Source organism: Pelecanus crispus, chromosome Z, assembly GCF_030463565.1.
Source record: "Pelecanus crispus isolate bPelCri1 chromosome Z, bPelCri1.pri, whole genome shotgun sequence".
Classification (NCBI taxonomy): Eukaryota; Metazoa; Chordata; class Aves; order Pelecaniformes; family Pelecanidae; genus Pelecanus; species Pelecanus crispus.
Window position 1 is genome coordinate 43,228,800 of NC_134676.1, and position 20,215 is coordinate 43,249,014.

The window sequence follows — 20,215 nt, forward strand, 5'->3', positions numbered from 1 at the left end:
TGTTAATGGCCAAAGTAAGGCACTCCGCAACCAGACTTTCTTTTTTTAAAGTCCTAGGCTTTTGATCCAGATTTAATTATGGGGCAGAACATTTAAATAAGAAGAGACAGAAAGCAAAAGCCATATGATTCTTGATGTCCTTAAGCGTATCTAAGGAAACTGTAATGTAGAAGCAGAGTCTAAAAAGATTCTAAACTATGAAGATGCTTCAGTTTCCCTTCACAAATCTGCAGTTTACACAGAATGTAGAACAGAAGTGCCTTTTGAGTTACATCTGACTTCCAGTAACTTAGCCATATTGACTTATTAACTCTGTTTCAAGGTCATTTATACTGTGGAAAAAAAAAAAAAAAAGAAAAAGAAAAAAAGATTTCTTTCCCATTTTAGTCAACAAGTAATGTAAACAAATAACACACAACACACTATGCCAGTTGGAGAAGGGACATACCTAAATATTTGCAGATCATTCAGGTGACATTTAAACCAAAACCAAAACCAAACCACAACCAACCAAAACAAAACAAAACAAAACACCCCAGAGAAAAGAGCAGAAAAGAAACAGGGGAAAAAAAAACCCATGGAAATGCATTTTTTAAAAAAGCTGATGTCGACCTTTGGGAACAAAGTGTCACAATAAAAGACTGGAATAAGAAAAAAAAGAAAAAAAAGACTGCTAACAAAAATAAGGCAGGGAAAATGAGAACCCACTAATAGTTCAAAGTTAAAAAAAGTAAGCTAATAAATGTTTATTTACACAGTATGAATTGAAGATAAAGGCAGACAAGAGAGAAACAAAAGGTAAAGCAAAGATGTCCAGAGGTACACACAAAGTTAAAATAAAGGACAGGAAGGGTTCCTAAGGCTTATCCATAATAAGATACTTCATTGTGTTACAATCATTAAGATTTCATGGATCTGGAGAAAAGATGTAAAATTCAGCCTGTCAAGCAAAAACAATTAATCTCTGATAGATGTACCCAGATTGTCTTTGCTTTCACCCATCACCAGTCACGAAATCAGAGTCACATCATTAATACACGCTGCAGTTTTCAGAAGTTTTACTCCACTACAAACATAAAACCTGATTGGAAGTAATGACAGTTGTGCTGCTAAAGTAACTTGGACACTTCTTACATTCAGATACTGAAACTCAAAGTGTAAGAAGATTAAGTTTCCTAGTGCTTTACAATCATGTGCAGTGCTGGCATCACAGTGCTGTGTCAAACCAAGTTCTGATAAAGGTTGATATCCCTCAAGTACTCCCTCACTCATCATCTTTGGCAATGAAAAGAAAAAGTAAAAAGAGACTACAAAAGTACAGAAAATAACAGTTAGTGAAAGGGTGTAGAAATAATAAAAACAAAAAAAAAAAGGAAAACGTCTCAAGTATAAACGAGGTTTTGTTATATATCATGTCATCAAGGAGCCTACAATAGCTGACAGGTGTATATAAGGCAAAGAATCCTCAGTACAAAGAGAATCTTCTCATAATTTGTTAAAACAGTGGGGAAAAAAAGAAAGTTATGATGAGTATAGAGCAAAGATCTGTATGCAGAAATAGATGTCTAGGGAGAATTTGTGCCTTAAACACTGTAGTTTCAACCTTCCGAAACTGAATTATTCCTATTTAAATTGACAGTTTGAGTAGCCCAGTTATTAACAACTGCAAATGTACATTGCAACTGCATCTTACTTGGCAGACATCAACCTTGTGTCCTTCAGGATAGTTGGAAAAAAGCAAAAATAAACTAAGGTTAAGAAAATTAGTCAGTCACAAGACACTAAAATAAGACTTACTTCATTAGAACATACAACCAACATTGTCATATGTATCTTGAGTGGTAACATACTAGGGAGAGAAATTTATGGCCACTATATATTTAGAATGATATGGCTAGAAATAAAACAAATTTTTTTGTCTCAAGTACACTGTCCCCTACTTAAAAAGAAAAGATCACCACAGACTGCAAAATGTGGATGGGTTAATTTGTTCCAAAACTAAAGAAAAACCCCCACATTTTACTGTTCTTAAAACAGTAATTAAATGTAAAAAGTACTACTACTGCATCAACTACACCAAAAAGTACTTTTAAAAGCATAAGAGACCATCAAAGTGCCCAGTGTGTTCAGTGAAAAAGTGGGAAACTCACATTCAGATGTCTGCACTTCCTTGCACTAAGTTTTTGTCACATTCTGGTTTGCATTCCCACTCAGAGACCTAATCTTTACTTTATTCACCCTTACAGAAGCTTTCCTCTCTAGTGCCTTCATTTCAATGAAAAAGGAAATATCTTGGATCTTAGGGAATCATTTCCCCTAAAGATTTTTTGTACCTTGAAATATTCCTGCAAAATTTTGATTTTCACATGTAAGAATCTGTTGATTAGTTATTCTCATGTTGAAGCTTCTAATCAACTCTGCCTGTGTATATTCATTGCCAGTTAATTTCAATAGCCATAGAATTGTACTTGATATATAGTTACTCAGTAGGAGTATAATTGGTGATATATACGCTAAAAAGTGTTGGATCACAATAGACATTTATTAAATATATTCCACAATAACTTAATCAACTTAACACACAAGATAAATCAGTTTTGTATTGCTAGGTAGATGAAAAGTAAGACAGAATATGAGCAAAGCTAAATAAGAAACATTAATAAATAGTGAATAAAATTAGTTGTAAATCCTTGAACAATAGGACCTGGGAGAGCTCCACTGAAGCCAATGGTCAGAAGTAAATTTTTATCACCTAAGTGTTAAATGGGTATGGCCATTAAACCATTAAGCCATTAAGTTTCATTAAGCCTGCCATGTTCAACAAAACATTCATTCATGTGCTTAATTTTGGTCTCAGAGAAATTGACATATATGATATTTTCAGAACTGTAACACAAAATAAGAGTGGAACTAAACATGTGATTAAAATTTCTGTTGATCTGGGCCATTTGACATTATCTAATCCCGGTATGGTTTAGTTTTTGAAAATGTGGTTCTTGGAGTCTTAGGTAAAAAAAGACAGTGTTCAGTACATCACAGAAATTTCCATGGTGTTTAAAGCCAGGCTTATAAATTATTCCATAGACTTCAGGGATGTCATTTATATATGAGAAGTGTTATTTTAAGGTATTCAAAAATCTTCTGTTATTTTGTAAAACAAGTGAGAGAAGTTATTTACTGACATGGGCATTTTCTGCTTTAAATTGCCATAACTCCTTTACATTTAAAGGATTTACATCAGCCAAAGATATGACACAAAATGACCACTCCTTAATGCTCTTCACTGGGAAAAAACCCAATAATGTCTACAGGGCAGCTGAGTTTCTGAAGAATTTCCAAAGCCCATAGGAAGCACCCCCTTCAGGCACTTCTGCAGAATGAGAAAGCATGGCTCCTTGCAGGAGCCTGCAGCCTTTACTGAGTTACCAAGGTATATTATCAGAAATTATAGTGTCACCTATTTTAAAAATAATAAAAGGAAGAAAAAGAGCACATTACTGATTCAGAATGAGAACCCGTTGTAAAGCCAGTATTAGAACATCACAAGTTTGGCGATTTACTGTTATAAGCAGTTCTGTAGCTCATTATTTTCTACACAAAGCCACTTTAAAACCTCTCATATGCTTTTAATCTATCACTTAGCATTAGGCAATTACCACTTCCCCTTCAGTTTTCAGCCTCTTAAGTCTTTGAACTCTTAAAACTACAGTGTTCTGACAATTTTTATAAAACCACAGGGAAAGCAAAACATTTTTTCCTCACCAGGTCACAAGCATTAAAAAAGTGGTTTTGCTACAATTTCTTCTACTTTAAATTTTTTTTAATTAGTTAAGGATCAGGCTTAGTCTTCAAATTGCAAGTGTTCTTATCAAAAAAGGTAAAATTTAGGAACCTGCATGGCATGCATATTTGCTGTAAACTCAGTTACTTATACAAAAGCCACTGTATTCTTTGGGGAGGACAGAATGTTATACACAGAAGAAGAGTAGGGGAGCAATCGTGGGGTTTTTCTGATTGTGTTTCATCCTATTCAAAACATTGAAAAATGAAAACAATGTTAGAAATAATAAAGCCTGCAGTTATTTACCTTTGTATAGCATGTATGTGATGCATAATGTGCACTTTCATGTTTGATGTCAATGCAGACATTTTGAAGTTCCTTTTCTTGCTATTTCTTGCCAGAGAAATATCAAAGTTCACAAGGCAAAAAGTCAATGTCTGCATTAAAAAATAGTGTTGATTACTGTTTGTATGAAAAAGTCAAAGAACACGTTACTGACACTGATATTTGATAGAGCTGTTTGAAATGAAATATTGAAGGTCTTGTGATAGGAAAGATATATCATTAGTGAAGCACTGGCAAGGCACCTAGAGGAACAACTAAGAAAAAACCTACTAATCCTTTTTTATTTCCAAAACTTTACTCCCTAGAGCTTCAGATTAAATTTTAGCACCTGATATTCATTCATGACTAATGAAAGAGGATTCAGCTCTAAGCCTGTCTACTCTTGAAGTTTCATCATCCAAAAATGACCACACAGTTTAGCTGAGCTTTAATACATATCCTGTTACATATGGCTGGACTTTAAACTGTAACTGCTTTTTTATTAATCTTGTTGACTGAATATTGCAAGGTAACAAATTCTACATTCAGCTTTGTTTACTATCATGGTACTTTAAAGGCAAACGCAGTCCAGAAGATGATCTTGGCACAATAAAATCTCTTGACAGTCCCTTCAAGGCATGGAAATAGTCCAGAGAACTGTTAAAGTACAGAATGCAAAAGGCTGCAGGCATTGCATGGGATGATGACAAGAAAATCAAGACCAAAAGCAGATGATGCATTTCAGATGAAATTTTTTCAAGTAATAGCTAAATACTGGCAAAAGGTTGAAGGATTCTTAAACATAACCATATTACACAGTTTCAGATCAAAGAATATTGTTTCAGTGGTTGCAAAAAATTGAACATTTCCATTAGGGAACATTTGCAGTTTAGGGCAAACGTTGCTGTTTTAATACTTCATTAATGCCAAAGTTTTGCAAGCAATTAAACACAAAGAAATATAGCACATTGATCATTTATATAACATTTTTATATCAGAAAGATGTTTCTCGACACAAACATCAAAAGAAAATGTCAATAGCTGTATTTAATAATTCTTTCAATATCTTATTAGAAAAAAATATTCTAGTTCATTTCATGGATGTATTCTTAATACCACTTGTAAAACCTATCAGTTTGAAACAACATTTAAGGAAGACATGCTCTACCTACTTTGTATACATACATAAAGAGAAAAGCAAATTAGAGCAGAGGTATAAGTAATAAAAAAATTATACTATCAATAGTTTTTAATGGATTTAGAAATCACAAAACGGTTCGATTTGTATTTATTTTTCCTTAGGAAATATGACAATGGCTGTAAGTTGGAACACAGAATTGGAGTGATATATAGGAATATCAAGTAATTCTTTGCTATCACTGGCAATCATGTCCAAAATTGTTTTCAAAAACATGCCAAGTATCTTGCTAAAAGTAGCCATGAACTTCCTTTAGAATAACTGTTTGAACAGTGTTTAAGACTTTAATTTCTATGACATTTAGAGAACTCCTTTTAACAACTTCTGTTCCTTAGAGTGTTGGATTTCATGACAAGAAATATGATTTTCATGATGAAAACAACTAAATGCAGAATTTGGGAATCTGCTTCTGCCTTTGGACTACTGATTCTTGCATTTTCTTGAATACTAATAGTTCAGAAGCATCAGTCCCCACTTGTGAGTTCTTCATTTCTCAGTGTCCAATTCAAGACTTTGATATCTCCTTTGAGAAGGCTGGTCCCTGGAGGCAGATGGAGTGAACAGAAACTGTACTTGAATATTCAAAGTGCACTCTAATAATAAGTATGCTAAAAAAAACCCCACAAAATCAAACAAACAAAAAAAATTTCTACATCACAGATTTTGTGAGTATAGTGTAGATACTTTGGATTTCAAGCTCTCTTATTATTCTCTTCCCATTTGTAAAACATGATAGCAAACTCCTTTGATTTCAATAGGGTTTTCAAAGACAAGTTAGTTTGGGGGAAATACTCTACAGGCAAATGTCAGAAGAAAGCCCACATGTAAATAATTCTTCCTTTGGAAAATAGTTTGAATGGCATTAAGAAAGATGGCCAAGGGCTACACATTAAGCTAAGGAGGGGAAAGGAAAAAGGAAAATATAGATTAATTTCTGACCAAATATCATTCATCCTGTCCATGGCATGAGTCACAGAATATAAGGAAAACACAGCCTGTAAACACATAATAAAAGGCCATACGATATGGCATTCAACTCCAAAGGTAACTGACATCTTTTCACCCATTGAGTTTGCTGCCTTAAAAACATGTCTCCTCAGTGTGAGGAAAGAGACCCTAATTGCTCTATATGCTACGCACTTTTGATATTTTGATAAAGACATTCTTTCTGTACAGGTCCAGAAGATTAACAAACTGTGAGCATTCTTTCTTCTCTGCAGCCAGAGCAACAGTCCCAGGTCTGCCGCTCTTCTCTCTGCATCCTCATCAGCCAGCACAGAGCTGGAAGTAATCTGCTGCAATGACCTAGTAGCAGGTATCTCCCCTTTGAAACAGAGTTTGACATTTAGTATTGCTGTTAGTTGCCAAGGTTTCTCTGGCTTAGTCTAGTTAAGGACTGGCTCTTGCTTGGGATAGATTATTTAATCACAACTTAAGCCTTAAAACAAGAGCCTGGAATACAAGCAGAGCTTCCAGAGGAAGCTAACCTAAGACAGTCTAGTTAGCCCATGTGCAGAAGATAATGCTCTAATTGTAACTGTATTAGAGCCATGCTGTGTGGTTAATTTACCGTGATCCATCTTCAATTTTCCAATCCACCTGGCAGTAGCCAAACTCTGGCTTCTGGAATTCTCAGGCATTTTTATTAAAATATATATAGGAGCTGAAATACAAGTTTCTCTGTGACAACTGTTGCTCATGTTTTATCTTAATTTTATGCTGTATAAGCTATATGTCACAATAACATGGTCTCAGTATGCCAGGATAGTTCCACTTGTGTAATGTAAAAAACATATGATCTATCCTAGGCAAAACAATTACCATTACTTACTATGACTATGTCTCTACATTAACTTCATTAACATATATTAACTAGAGTTATATGACAGACTTGTCTCTGCCTATTTAAATGTTTTGTCTCTGCCTATTTAAATGTTCTACTAAAATGCTACAGATTTCAAGCTCTCTCCATTGAACAGAAAAACATCCAGAGTTCTGCACCTGGCTCATTGCATGACTCTAACAAAATATTGTTTCAAACAATACCACAAAGCAAGATGATCTAATTATTAGATGGAATAAAACTTCCTATAAAAATTAACATTTTCTTAAAATTCAAGAAACTACACTTAATTTATTTTTAGCTCCATACTCTGCACGGTGAATTATGTTTTAGTATGTAATAATTTTATTCATTTAATAGGATCTCCAACTACATGGTGGCCCTAGGTAGCCCTGTTTCACCAAGAGGCTGGACCAGATGACCTCCAGAGGTCTCTTCTGACCTTAACCATTCTGTGAATCTGCAATAAACAAAAATTTATTTAGAAGTCATCTAGCAAATTTAGAAATAGAGTGTCAGGTTCTTCTGGTACCAATTCCTTGATTTTGACTATCTACCTTCACTATTACAAAGGCTGTTAAATCATAGAATCATAGAATGGTTTGAGTCAGGAGACCTTAAAGATCACCTAGTTCCAACCCCCCCTGCCATGGGCAGAGACACTTTGCACTAGACCACATTGCTCAAAGCTCCATCCAACCTGGCCTTCAACACTGCCAGTGTGGGGCATCCACAGCTTCTCTGGGCAACCTCTTCCAGTGCCTCACCACCCTCATGGTGAAGGATTTCTTCCTTATACCTAATCTAAATCTACCCTCTTTCAGTTTAAAGCCACTTCCCCCCGTCCTATCACTACACGCCCTTGTAAAAAGTCCCTCTCCAGCTTTCTTGTAGGCTCCCTTCAGGTATTGGATGGCTGCTACAAGGTCTCCCTGGAGCCTTCTCTTCTCCATGCTGAACAACCCCAGCTCTTTCAGCCTTTCTTCACGGGAGAGGTGCTCCAGCTCTCTGATCATCTTCATGGCCCTCCTCTGGACTCACTGTCTGTGTTCACTATCTGAAGTCAGAGCACTTGGATTTGAGCAGAGCTCCTTGGGTCCCAGATGTTACATTTTTTTTTTTTTTTGATAAAATGTTCTTTGGAGTGATGGTTTAAAAATAGTCTCTTAAAGGTGGAAGTGTCCAGCTACCTGCCTACCTCAATGCATACTTGCATCTTTGGATACTTCACATCATAGAATAGAATCATAGAATCATAGAATCATCTAGGTTGGAAAAGACCTTTAAGATCATCCAGTCCAACCATTAACCTACACTACCAAGCCCACTCTAGACTAATCAAGGGTAGACCAGACTAAACCATATCCCGAAGTGCCACATCTACCCGTTTTTTAAACGCCTCCAGGGATGGTGACTCCACCACCTCTCTGGGCAGCCTGTTCCAATGCCTGACCACCCTTTCCGTAAAGAAATTTTTCCTAATTTCCAGTCTAAACCTCCCCTGGCGCAGCTTAAGCCCATTTCCTCTTGTCCTATCACTAGCTACTTGGGAGAAGAGACCAACACCCACCTCACTACAACCTCCTCTCAGGTAGTTGTAGAGAGCGATAAGGTCTCCCCTCAGCCTCCTCTTTTCCAGGCTAAACAACCCCAGTTCCCTCAGCCGCTCCTCATAAGACTTGTTCTCCAGACCCTTCACCAGCTTCGTTGCCCGCCTCTGAACACGCTCCAGCACCTCAATGTCTTTCTTGTATTGAGGGGCCCAAAACTGGACACAGTATTCCAGGTGCGGCCTCACCAACGCCAAGTACAGGGGAACAATCACCTCCCTGCTCCTGCTGGCCACACCATTCCTCATACAAGCCAGGATGCTCTTGGCCTTCTTGGCCACCTGGGCACACTGCTGCCTCATGTTCAGCCGGCTATCTACTAACACCCCCAGGTCCTTTTCGGCCAGGCAGCTTTCCAGCCACTCCTCCCCAAGCCTGTAGCGTTGCATGGGGTTGTTGTGACCGAAGTGCAGGACCCGGCACTTGGCCTTGTTGAACCTCATACAGTTGGCCACGGCCCATCGATCCAGTCTGTCCAGGTCCCTCTGCAGGGCCATCCTACCCTCGAGCAGATCGACACTCCCACCCAATTTGGTGTCGTCTGCAAACTTACTGAGGGTGCACTCATTACAGGGTTGGAAGGGTATTGAGTGGGTAATGTAATTATTGACTATATCCAGTTCTCTGTATGTAAATCAAAAGCTAAAAATGCTTAATGGCAGATCACATACAGTGGATATAACTGTATTGCAAAGGTTCTGCTTTATCTAATGTATAAGATCCTATGTCTTAAATTTGAAAAAACAATCTGTGTTGTAGTGAAATAATATGACTAGCAAACCTAATATAACCTGATGCAAAGGTAATCTGTATGTGAGCTGAGTTCTCTGAAACAGGAATGAGATAAGGAATGTTAGTTCTATATCAGTCTTGTTACAAAACTTGAAAGAACATGCAAAAAAGCATAACATTCATTATTCTAATACAATGTTAAGACTATAACAAGAACAAAATGTCATAGCATGTTCATTTTTCATGAGAGGCATTATAAATAAGAACAGGGAAGGAAATAATATCCATCTATTTCACTTGGCCTAAAGCATAACAGCTCTGACAAGAAAAATTCTGCATTTAAAAAAAAAAACCAAAAAACAACAAAAAAACCCAACAAAAAGCAAATTTCAAAATTAGAACCACCTTCTGGATCATCACTGACATGAAAGTTAGGGAAACAACAGCATTTTTAAAAAAGCTAGTCCTTAATAACAGGATAAAAAGAAGTGTTTGGTTTTTAAAATAAATCCCACAAAGGACAGAGTCTTCTTCCTAGACCGCTCCACTTCCTGGATGAATGGTCAGAACCTAACTTTGTATGAAAGAACACCAAGTAAAAAATCTAGGCAATACCCCCCAAAAGAAAGGAGCTCAATACTGATGACAGAAGGTCATGCACATATCATAAAAAGCAACACAGCACAGGGAATCCCTGAGCTGACACAGAATGAGCTGGCATGTCTAGCATGCGTGTCCCTCTCAGTGTCTTGCACTGAGTATCTGAAGATTTTATCCTAAAAGTGGCAAAACTTCACATTTCAGCATCTGGAAGGTGTTCTCCCCAGCTGGAAATAATTTTTTTTTTTTTTTTGCCCTACTGTAATTGTAACCATTGGCTTAAGGGACAGAGCACTTCAAATGTTATTAAACTCCAAAACAAGAAAATCTTGCTAGCTGCATTGGCTTTAACATTATAAGGTAAATTATTTAACATGAGTCACTTAGAAAATGCAACCCTAAATTACACTAACAGATATTTCTTACTATTCACTCTTTTATACTAAAGATAAGGAAATAATTTTAAAATTTTATTTCAAGTAAATGAATGCCACACTGAAGAGTCTGTGAAACATTTTATGGTGCCAATAAAACAAAGAAAGAATAATTACCAATTTTTTTTTTTTTATCAATCAGGGAAGTCTTTTTTTGGAAGGCAGTGAAGTTACTGAAAATAGATATGCCATTTCTAGAAACACTAGAAGCTAATTTCAGAAAAATTGGTGAGTATCCCTTAGCTTAACTATAACAACATCTTAGCCACACCCAAACAGTTGCTAAAGGAATCGTCTCATTTCTAAACGAGTTGCCTGACCACAGCATTGAGTTGTCCTAATGCACTTGTTATTTATACCTACAGTTGTCTTAGACAGCAGACACTAAATGCCCGGGATGAAAAGAAAATTCAGAAATACAAAACTTTGTATAATAGGTGTCTTGGGTTTGCGTTGCAAGGTTTCAGTAGTGGGGGGGCTATAGGGGTGGCTTCTGTGAGAAGCTGCTAGAAGCTTCCCCTATGTCTGATAGAGCCAATGTCAGCCAGCTCCAAGACAGACCTGCTGCTGGCCAAGGCCAAGCCAATCAGCGACGGTGGGAGCACCTCTGTGATAACATGTTTATGAAGGAGGAAAAAAAAATAAAACAGGGACACAAACTGCAGCTGGAGTGAGGAGTGAGAATATGTGAGAGAAGCAGTCCTGCAGACACCAAGGTCAGTGAAGAAGGAGGGGTGGAGGTGCTCCAGGCACGGGAGCAGAGATTCCCCTACAGCCTGTGGTAAAGACCATGGTGAGGCAGGCCATGCCCCTGCAGCCCATGGAGGTCCACGGTGGAGCAGATATCCACCTGCAGCCTGCAGAGGACCCCATGCCGGAGCAGGTGGATGTGCCCAAAGGAGGCTGTGACCCCATGGGAAGCCTGTGCTGGAGCAGGGTCCTGGCAGGACCTGTGGAGCCATGGAGAGAGAGGAGCCCACGCTGGAGCAGGTTTGCTGGCAGGACTTGGGACCCCGTGGGGGACCCTCACTGGAGCAGTCTGCTCCTGAGGGACTGCACCCCATGGAAGGGACCCACGCTGGAGCAGTTCATAAAGAACTGCAGCCCGTGGGAAGGACCCACGCTGGAGAAGTTTGTGGAGGACTGTCTCCTGTGGGAGGGACCCCATGCTGGAGGCGGGGAAGAGTGTGAGGAGTCCTCCCCCCGGAGGCAGAAACAATGAGCGATGAACCAACTGCAACCCCCATTCCCCATCCTCCTGTGCCGCTGCAGGGGAGGAGGTAGATAAAATTGGGTGTGAAGTTGAGCGTGGGAAGAAGGGAGGGGTGAGGGTAAGATATTTTTAAGATTTGGTTTTATTTCTCATTACCCTACTCAGTTTTGATTGGCAATAAATTCAATTGGTTTTCCCCAAGTCCAGTCTGTTTTGCCCATGACAATTGGTGAGAGATCTCCCTGTCCTTATCTCGACCCACAAACTTTTTCATTGTATTTTCTCTCCCCTGTCTAGTTGATAAGGGGAGTGACAGAGCGGCTTTGGTGGGCATTTGGCATCCAGCCACAGTCAAACCATCACAATAGGAAATACTAATTTGCAGGGTTTTTTACTTATTTCAGAATTTTGGTTTGGTGAAACTACACCCAGGCTCATATATGCCTTCAGTCATATCAGTACAAAACTCAGGAAAGTCCATTAAAGTAAATTTTTTTTCATTACAATCTGCTCCACATGACTTCATAGAAAATATTCAGTAGCTTCCTGAATTTTTCCTTTTTCCTCTTATTTCTCCACCTTAGTTCCTTGCAAGTATCCTTTTGTTCCTCACACCTGAAGCATTCTCCCTCAGACTCCCTAAGACCCCAATTATTTTCCAAAATCCATTGCCTATCAAAAGTACCTACAGACAAACTGTACTCTCAAAATGTAAGATACCATAGTCCTATAAATCTATAACCAATATCTGACTTTTCTGATTAATAATGTCTTCTTAAGTGAAGAGTTAGGAAAGAAGTTTTTGAGGAAATGGGATGGCATGCTTCAGAATTACACTCACTGTTCTAAAATAGGAGCAGCATACTTATTATTACCTGTCTCCTTCCACCTGTCCTTCTCCTAACATTCTTCCTATTCTTATCTAGATGCTAAAGTTAATTCAAGAAGTTGTGGCATATTGAAAAGAATTTCAATTATACTGCTTCAGTTTGGGGTTTTTTTTCCTGAAATTAAGTTTCCTTCAGCCTTTTTAATCCTCATTCAAACTGAGCAAATATATTTAGTGGGACAACATCACATGTTATAAAGTCCTATTTATTTTACCTGTTTATAAACCCTATTTATTTATTGAAGCACAAGACACTTTCCTAAGTGGGCTTGCTAGATATTTGCATTGGCAAACTTTCAAAACTTCAGGAAATTTGTTTTGAATTACCATTGCTAAGTGTAACTGTATGTTAAAAGGTCTTCCTGTAGCATCTTGTGAAAATGGAAATTTGGTCAAAACATACATGGTATTTCAAAGCAACCCTCATGATCTTTGCAACACCATAAATAATTCTTTTTGTCTTTTTAAAGTGGAAGAGTATGTAAGATTTGACTGAAGTACTGAACCTGTTCCTTTGGGTTTTTTTCCTCCCCAGTAAGCCATTGCATTTAGAGATTTCAATGTGTCTTATTGGTGTATGTGAAGCATAAAATAGAGAGTGGGATATGTAAATTAATGACTATATTTGTAACAAGAACTTTGCACATTGCTTATAAGCCTTCTGTCAAAATCATTACTGCAGAAATGCTCTCACATTAGTGTGGTGGAACAGCTGTTTTGCTTTGTGAAAACACAGGTCTCATCAGGTTTCTAAGTCTATAGGAGCACATTTTAGATCCAACAATAAAATCTAGGTACTGCTGTTTAAACTTGTTTGAAACAGAGCTTGCCAGACCACTCCTTTAATCTATTGGAATTCACACTTCATTGCAAGTGGGTTTGCGTTTGGACAAGGTCTTCATTTTCACCTTCTCTGCCATTTCCTGAGGCAAATGAACAATTTTGCTGTGGTGTAAGTCAATTATAGGTTTGTTCAGTGACAGCTTTCTGCACTAAGTAAACATCTATGTGTATGTATTTCTTTGGAAGAGTTAATGGATAGATTTATTTCCAGTGAGCGATTTTTGTTTTCTATTCTGAAGATACACAGAGCTCAGTGAAAGTAGAGTCAACAACAGAGTATACTGAAGCCTGCTCTTTATCCAAAGAAATCATACAAAAGACAAGGTACCTGCCACCATTAAAGACAGTTCTTCAAAGACCTCTACGTAAAAAAGACCAGACAAAGGAGATTTTGGGTAAAATTCTTTTGACTATATTGTTAATGACACCTGATAGAGGGTGAAACCGTATTTCCTTACTCATTTAGTCTGTGATGCAGAAAAGCGTCTAAGCATTAATTGAGCTCTATCAGAGCCTGACATGTCACTTTCCCCGATGATTCGACTGAATCTATCCAAAAAGTATCAGTTTGATATATATTACTAGAAAATGTTTTTTGTAGTATCATATAGAAAATAGTATGTGAAGAACTGGATGAAAGAAATCAAGTGCAAGGCTGCTAAGCATTTAGGATAATCAAGAAGATTTCATAGAGAGTTACCGCTCAAGCATGCCTGAACCTCCAGCTCCCATGTTATCTTTGGTTTTCAGTGGTCCTACTTTTGGATTTACTACATGTAACATATTTCCTGCAGTTCTTATCAGGCTAAACTGAGTCCAGTGCTTGCAAGATGTTCCTTAGGAAATGTGGTCAGTGGTGAGCAGAATGAACTAATGTAAATTTTTCTAAATACATGTATAGCCTTATCAAAGGGAGTTCAAAGTCATAACCAAATAATGATTCTGGTTAGTTTTTAGTCCTGGACACTCCTGTTTCCTTTGAGCCTAGAGAACTCTGTTCACTCTGAAAGAACATTTGGAAGTGTTTTGGTGTTTTGCACCACCTGAAGTGTTTAGAATTTCTTCTCTCAGTTTTCTTTCTGTTCGTGCACCTTCAATTAATGATTTAATTAACAAAAAGGTAATTATTTAATAAACAAAACACTAACATCCCTGTTTCTGTCAGCTCCAATATAACACTGAGGCCAGAACTGACAGCAAAATCTCCACATTGCCTTTATACCTTTAGCAAGAAAACAACAATCCACAAAACAAAGGAATATGTACTGAAAAATTCTTCTTTCAGTAGCCTTGGGCTTTCTCAGATTCTCTTCTGCTGCCACAGATCAAAAAGTAAATTTCATGGCACAGTGATAAAGGACCAGAATTAGATGCTGTATTTTTCATCAAGATGTAATTTTGCACTACTATATTATACTTACTTAGGTATTTAATAATTCAGAATTGGTAAACGGTTACTGATGGGATGAAACAAGAGAATAAAGTTAGTTTGAAATTAAACTTTCATAGAATCATAGAATGGTTTGGGTTGGAAGGGACCTTAGGAGATCATCTAGCCCAACCCCCCTGCAGTGAGCAGGGACAGCTTTTAACTACATCAGGTTGCTCAGAGCCCATTCAGCCTGACCTGGAATGTTTCCAGGGATGGGGCCTCCACTGCCTCTCTGGGCAACCTGTTCCAGTGCTTCACCACCCTCATGGTAAAAAATTTCTTCCTTATATCTAGTCTAAATCTATTCTTCTTTAGTTTAAATCCATTATTCCTTGTCCTGTCACAACAGGCTGTCAGGATCCGATGGGGATGAGAGGAGGGTCCCCTTGCGTTCTAACCGGCCTCAGACGAGTCTGGGGGGCTGGGGGCAGCCACACCGACCTCTCAGTTCAGGTTCCATCCCTTCGACTGAGATTAAGACACAAACGAGGTCAGATGTCTTTAAGTCCACCCGTTCATTAACCACTCAGAGAAAAGGGAAAAACAGCGATAGAGAAGGAAGGAAAACAAGAGAGGAAAACTACGCAAGAGTTTGGGATAGGAAAGCGCAAACAGTCACCACCATGGATCCGCGGCGTCCCGGGGATCCGTGCTTCTGGGGTCTTCGGTGGCGGGTGAATCACACCAGAGCCTTCGGTCGCGAATCATCACACGGGGGTCTGGGGAGGGGGTCTTTTACAGGCTGCGTGCCTGAGGCAACAACTCCACGCTCGCGCAGAGCTCCCGCGCGCCCTGCCCGCCCCGGGCAACGGCACGCAGCCCGCGTCTCGGAGCCCCGATATGCCTGGGGTCCCGCGCGCCGACCGCGTGCACAGGCCAACAGCCAATCGTCTGCCTCGAGCAGGCGGTTACCGCGGCCTCGCTGCCTCCTTGTTGCCGTGCGAGCGGGGGACACCCGCACGCTTTCCCGCCAGGTCCTGGCAGCTGCGTGTGGGCAAGCTTTGAGACAAATATCCAGCCATTTTGTCCCTCGCTCAGGCCTTGCTAAAAGGATTGTCCCCATCGTCCCTATAGGCCCCCTTTAAGTCCTGAAAGGCCACAGTAAGCTCTCCACACAGCTTTCTCTTCTCCAGGCTGAACAACCCCAACTCTCTCAGCCTGGCCTCATAGGAGAGGTGCTCCAGCCCTCGGATCAGTTTGGTGGCCCTCTTCTGGACGTGCTCCAGCAGGTCCATGTCCTTCTTGTGCTGAGGGCCCCAGAGCTGGACACAGTACGCCAGGTGAGGTCTCACCAGAGCAGAGCAGAGGGGCAGAATCACCTCCCTCGACCTGCTGGCCATGCTGCTTTTGATGCAGCCCAGGATTCAGTTGGCTTTCTGGGCTGCAAGCGCACATTGCCGGCTCATGTCCAGCTTTTCATCTACCAGTACCCCCACGTCCTTCTCCGCAGGGCTGCTCTCAATCTCTTCATCCCCCAGCCTGTACTGATATCGGGGATTGCCCCGTCCCAGGTGCAGCACCTTGCACTTGGCCTTGTTGAACCTCATGAGGTTCACACAGACCCACCTCTCCGGCTTGTCCAGGTCCCTTTGGGTGACATCTTGTCCTTCTGGTGTGTCAACTGCACCACTCAGCTTGGTGTCATCTGCAAACTTGCTGAGGGTGCACTCAATCCCACTGTCTATGTCACTGAGGAAGATGTTCAACAGCACTGGTCCCAGTACAGACCCCTGAGGGACTCCACTTGTTACCGGTCTCCATGTGGACATCGAGCCGTTGACCATGACCCTCTGGATGTGACCATCCAGCCAATTCCTTATCCACCAAACAGTCCACCCATCAAATCCATATGTCCCCAATTTGGAGAGAAGGATGTTGTGGGGGACTGTGTTGAAGGCTTTACAGAAGTCCAAATAGACGACATCCATTGCTTTTCCCTTGCCCACTGATGCAGTCATTCCTTCATAGAAAGCCACTAGGTTGGTCAGGCAGGACTCGCCCTTGGTGAAGCCGTGCTGGCTGTCTTGAATCACTTCCCTGTCCTCCATGTGCTTGAGCATAGCTTCTAGGAGGATCTGTTCCATGATCTTCCCAGGCACAGAGGTGAGACTGACAGGTCAGTAGTTCCCAGGGTCTTCCTCTCTTCCTTTTTTAAACATGGGCACAACATTCCCCTTCTTCCAGTCCCCAGGGACTTCACTTGACTGCCATGACTTATATATGTACATTTCCTAGTTTTATTTCAAAGTCCACAGCATCAACACCTACACAGCTTATCTTTCCTTTTCTTATTGATACATTAATCACTTGTTTATTCATCATTTTACTACATGTAACATTGCTAAAATAATTCATCACTTCTGATGACCAAAAAAATTCTGCATTAACTGCCAAACACTGCATGACTATGTAGTCTAGACTGAAAGTTTAACAGCATTGCTATAAAACTATTCCCACTAGATGTCCATCCATACAAACATAAACATGATACAGAGAGGTGTCTATGTGATGAATTAAGGAGCAATATGTTTAACGTATCTTTGTCATAAGGCTTCCGTGGGTCACAAGGTATTTGCCCTTAAACCTGTCATCAGCTACTAAGCAGACTAATTGGAGAACTGTAGTAAACCGTAAGTCAGAATTTTAATGGTGAGTAAAGCCATGCAAGCTTTTAGTGCTGAAAATAGAGCGAAATTTTCAGTAGGACTCTTTGTTCCTTAATAGCTTGAATATTAAGTTTAAAATTATTTGAGCTGTTAAATCCCACCATTTTTCTATTAGAGTTAGGTTCCTAAACTATTTTTGCAAATGGAACATAGGTCCCATTTTTTATGTAATTGCAGTGTAAATGAAGTTAAGCATAGAATGTAACAAAAATGAAGAAGGAAGAGAAACAAAGGGATTTTGTATTTAACTTCTGAAAATGAAGAGAAACTTTTCAGAAATGCCACAGTACTAGTTCACTGGTCAACTTAGCTCATGAAGATGCTGGCCTGTATTACTAAAGTGCTATGCAAAACTACAGAAAAGGAGTTACAAATTCAATGCAAGAGTTGTATGAGAATAAGGAAATTATATTTGATCTACCTGGTCTGAATGTTCCAGTTATTTTACTTGAAACCTGCCCTGGAAATTCCAAATATACTTTCTGAAAGTTTATTTCATCGTCATATACTTCACTTTTCCTTGAAATATTTAAAGCTATCACAAGTTAGTGTTGCTTAAAAAAGCATCCATTTCCTTTTGCCTTTCTCTGAGGTAACAGTGGCAACCCATTGTCCTTGAGAAGAGTCCAGGACCAATTCCTAACTAAGCTTTAAAGCAAAGATAATACTATGCTAAAGCAAGAACACAACTAATTATTACCTATATTCCACTCAAACCTTTTGCTTGTATTTTCCTGGGTGATAAAAACCATATTATTTGAAGTGTACCGTATGCTACAGGTGTATAACATATCAAGCATCATCTGTTAAATCTAAAGAAAAGTAAAACCTTGAGAAACATACATTACAAGAAAGGCTTTAGAATGTCTTACCTGGCAAAAAAAAAAATCTCGCAGAGAAAGGTAAAATAATAAAATATTTCTTAGTTCCCCAGAAAATCAACAAGAATGAATTTGCTCTGATTAAAGAAAAGTATTATCCCACAAGGTTTTTTCTTTCAAATTAACATTATGAAGGAGCTAGCTAGGTTTTTAAGCCTCTTCTGGTTTTTTCCCCCCTCAAGGAAAAGAACTGCTAGGTTTTTCTTTCTTTAATGAGGACAGTTTAAGACAATGTTGCAAAACATTCATGCTGTTGCTAGTAGTAGCATTTGAAAGAGGTAAGTATAATAACCATCATTACTAAAAATAAAAGATGAGGTGGTCTAGTGAAAAAATCCAGAAAGAGTTTGAATGAAGGACTGAATGAGGAGAAAAAAACAAGAGAAGGCAAAAATACCAAAACAATAAAACATGTTTATATTTTTAATATAAATACCTATGATAATTTTTAGGGAAATACTAGTAACCAATAAAACATGTGGACTACTAGCCATTTGTGCTATGAGATTTTTAACACAAAAGCTACTGCTGAGGCATACCATTAAAAGATTAACGGACTGGCTAGAAAAAGGGCATGGTGCATTCTTATACTAGATGAAACATTAAGCGCATTTGGGAAATATGAATGGCGGTTAGAGAGAATATGATAATACTTTATTATGCAGTTTTATATTTATATTTGCTTGTGCATGTTTGCAGGCAAGAACTCAAAAAAACCCTAAACCTTTCCTTCTTCATCTTATTCAGTCAACCATGTGGCATGTGCTGCTCTGGTGAAATATTTGCACTAAACAAACTGTAACTACAAAGCATGCACTGATGGATAGCATTGTCTTCCTGTGGAATTTTTTTTTTTTTTTTTAAAAACAGGAAATTCTAAACACACTTCCACCCAGCCTACTGAATCACAAAATAACTGGATTAATTTGGAGTTGCAGTAATATCAGAGCAGTCACTAATTTTGCATGGAAAATAAATAAATAAATCCTACAAAGGCTTGACGCTCTCCCAGCTCCTGAAATAATGTATTATTAAAAACAAATTATGGTGTGTCAAACTGTATCGCATTATGATGTGATGTGGATGTAAAGCAGACATAAATCCTAGGCTTTGGGAAATAAATTTATGATGTGCTGTGTTGCTTCATGTCATGAAATGAAGTCACAAAATTATTTTAGAGTGTATTGCTGGAAGCAGCTTTATTTCCCTCCAGTATATTTTAAACTCTCAGCTGAGCAAAACTTGTTCAGGAAAGGACCCTGATCCAGATCCTACTGAATTAATCAGATACTGCATCAGGACCTTTCGTCTAAGAGCAAGATGAACAGAAAACATATTATCAAAATAAAGGATGTATCTACTGTACCCAACACAAATAGATGCTGCAAAAATAAGCAGCAGAAGACGTCCTTGCATCTATGTGGTCAAAAATCATTTCACAGTCCAACACCAATGCAGAATAGGACTGGAACAGAGGAGCAAAATGACTTGCCTAAGGTTGTACAACAGATAAAGATTAGCAGGAGAAATAAAACCATTCAGTCTACAGCTGTTTATGGATCATGATCCAACCTTACATGTATTCTTCCTAGTGACACTTCAAATATCACCTAGTTCAGTCAGAGAGTCTGACACTAGCAAATAGTACAGGTGAGCAGTACTTAAACATTGCAGAGCAAAACACACCCTGCACAGAGGTCCAATAACCATAGAAAAGTTTTGTCTACATAAAGCTGTTCCAAGAAAAGCAATGACACTCAACACTCACA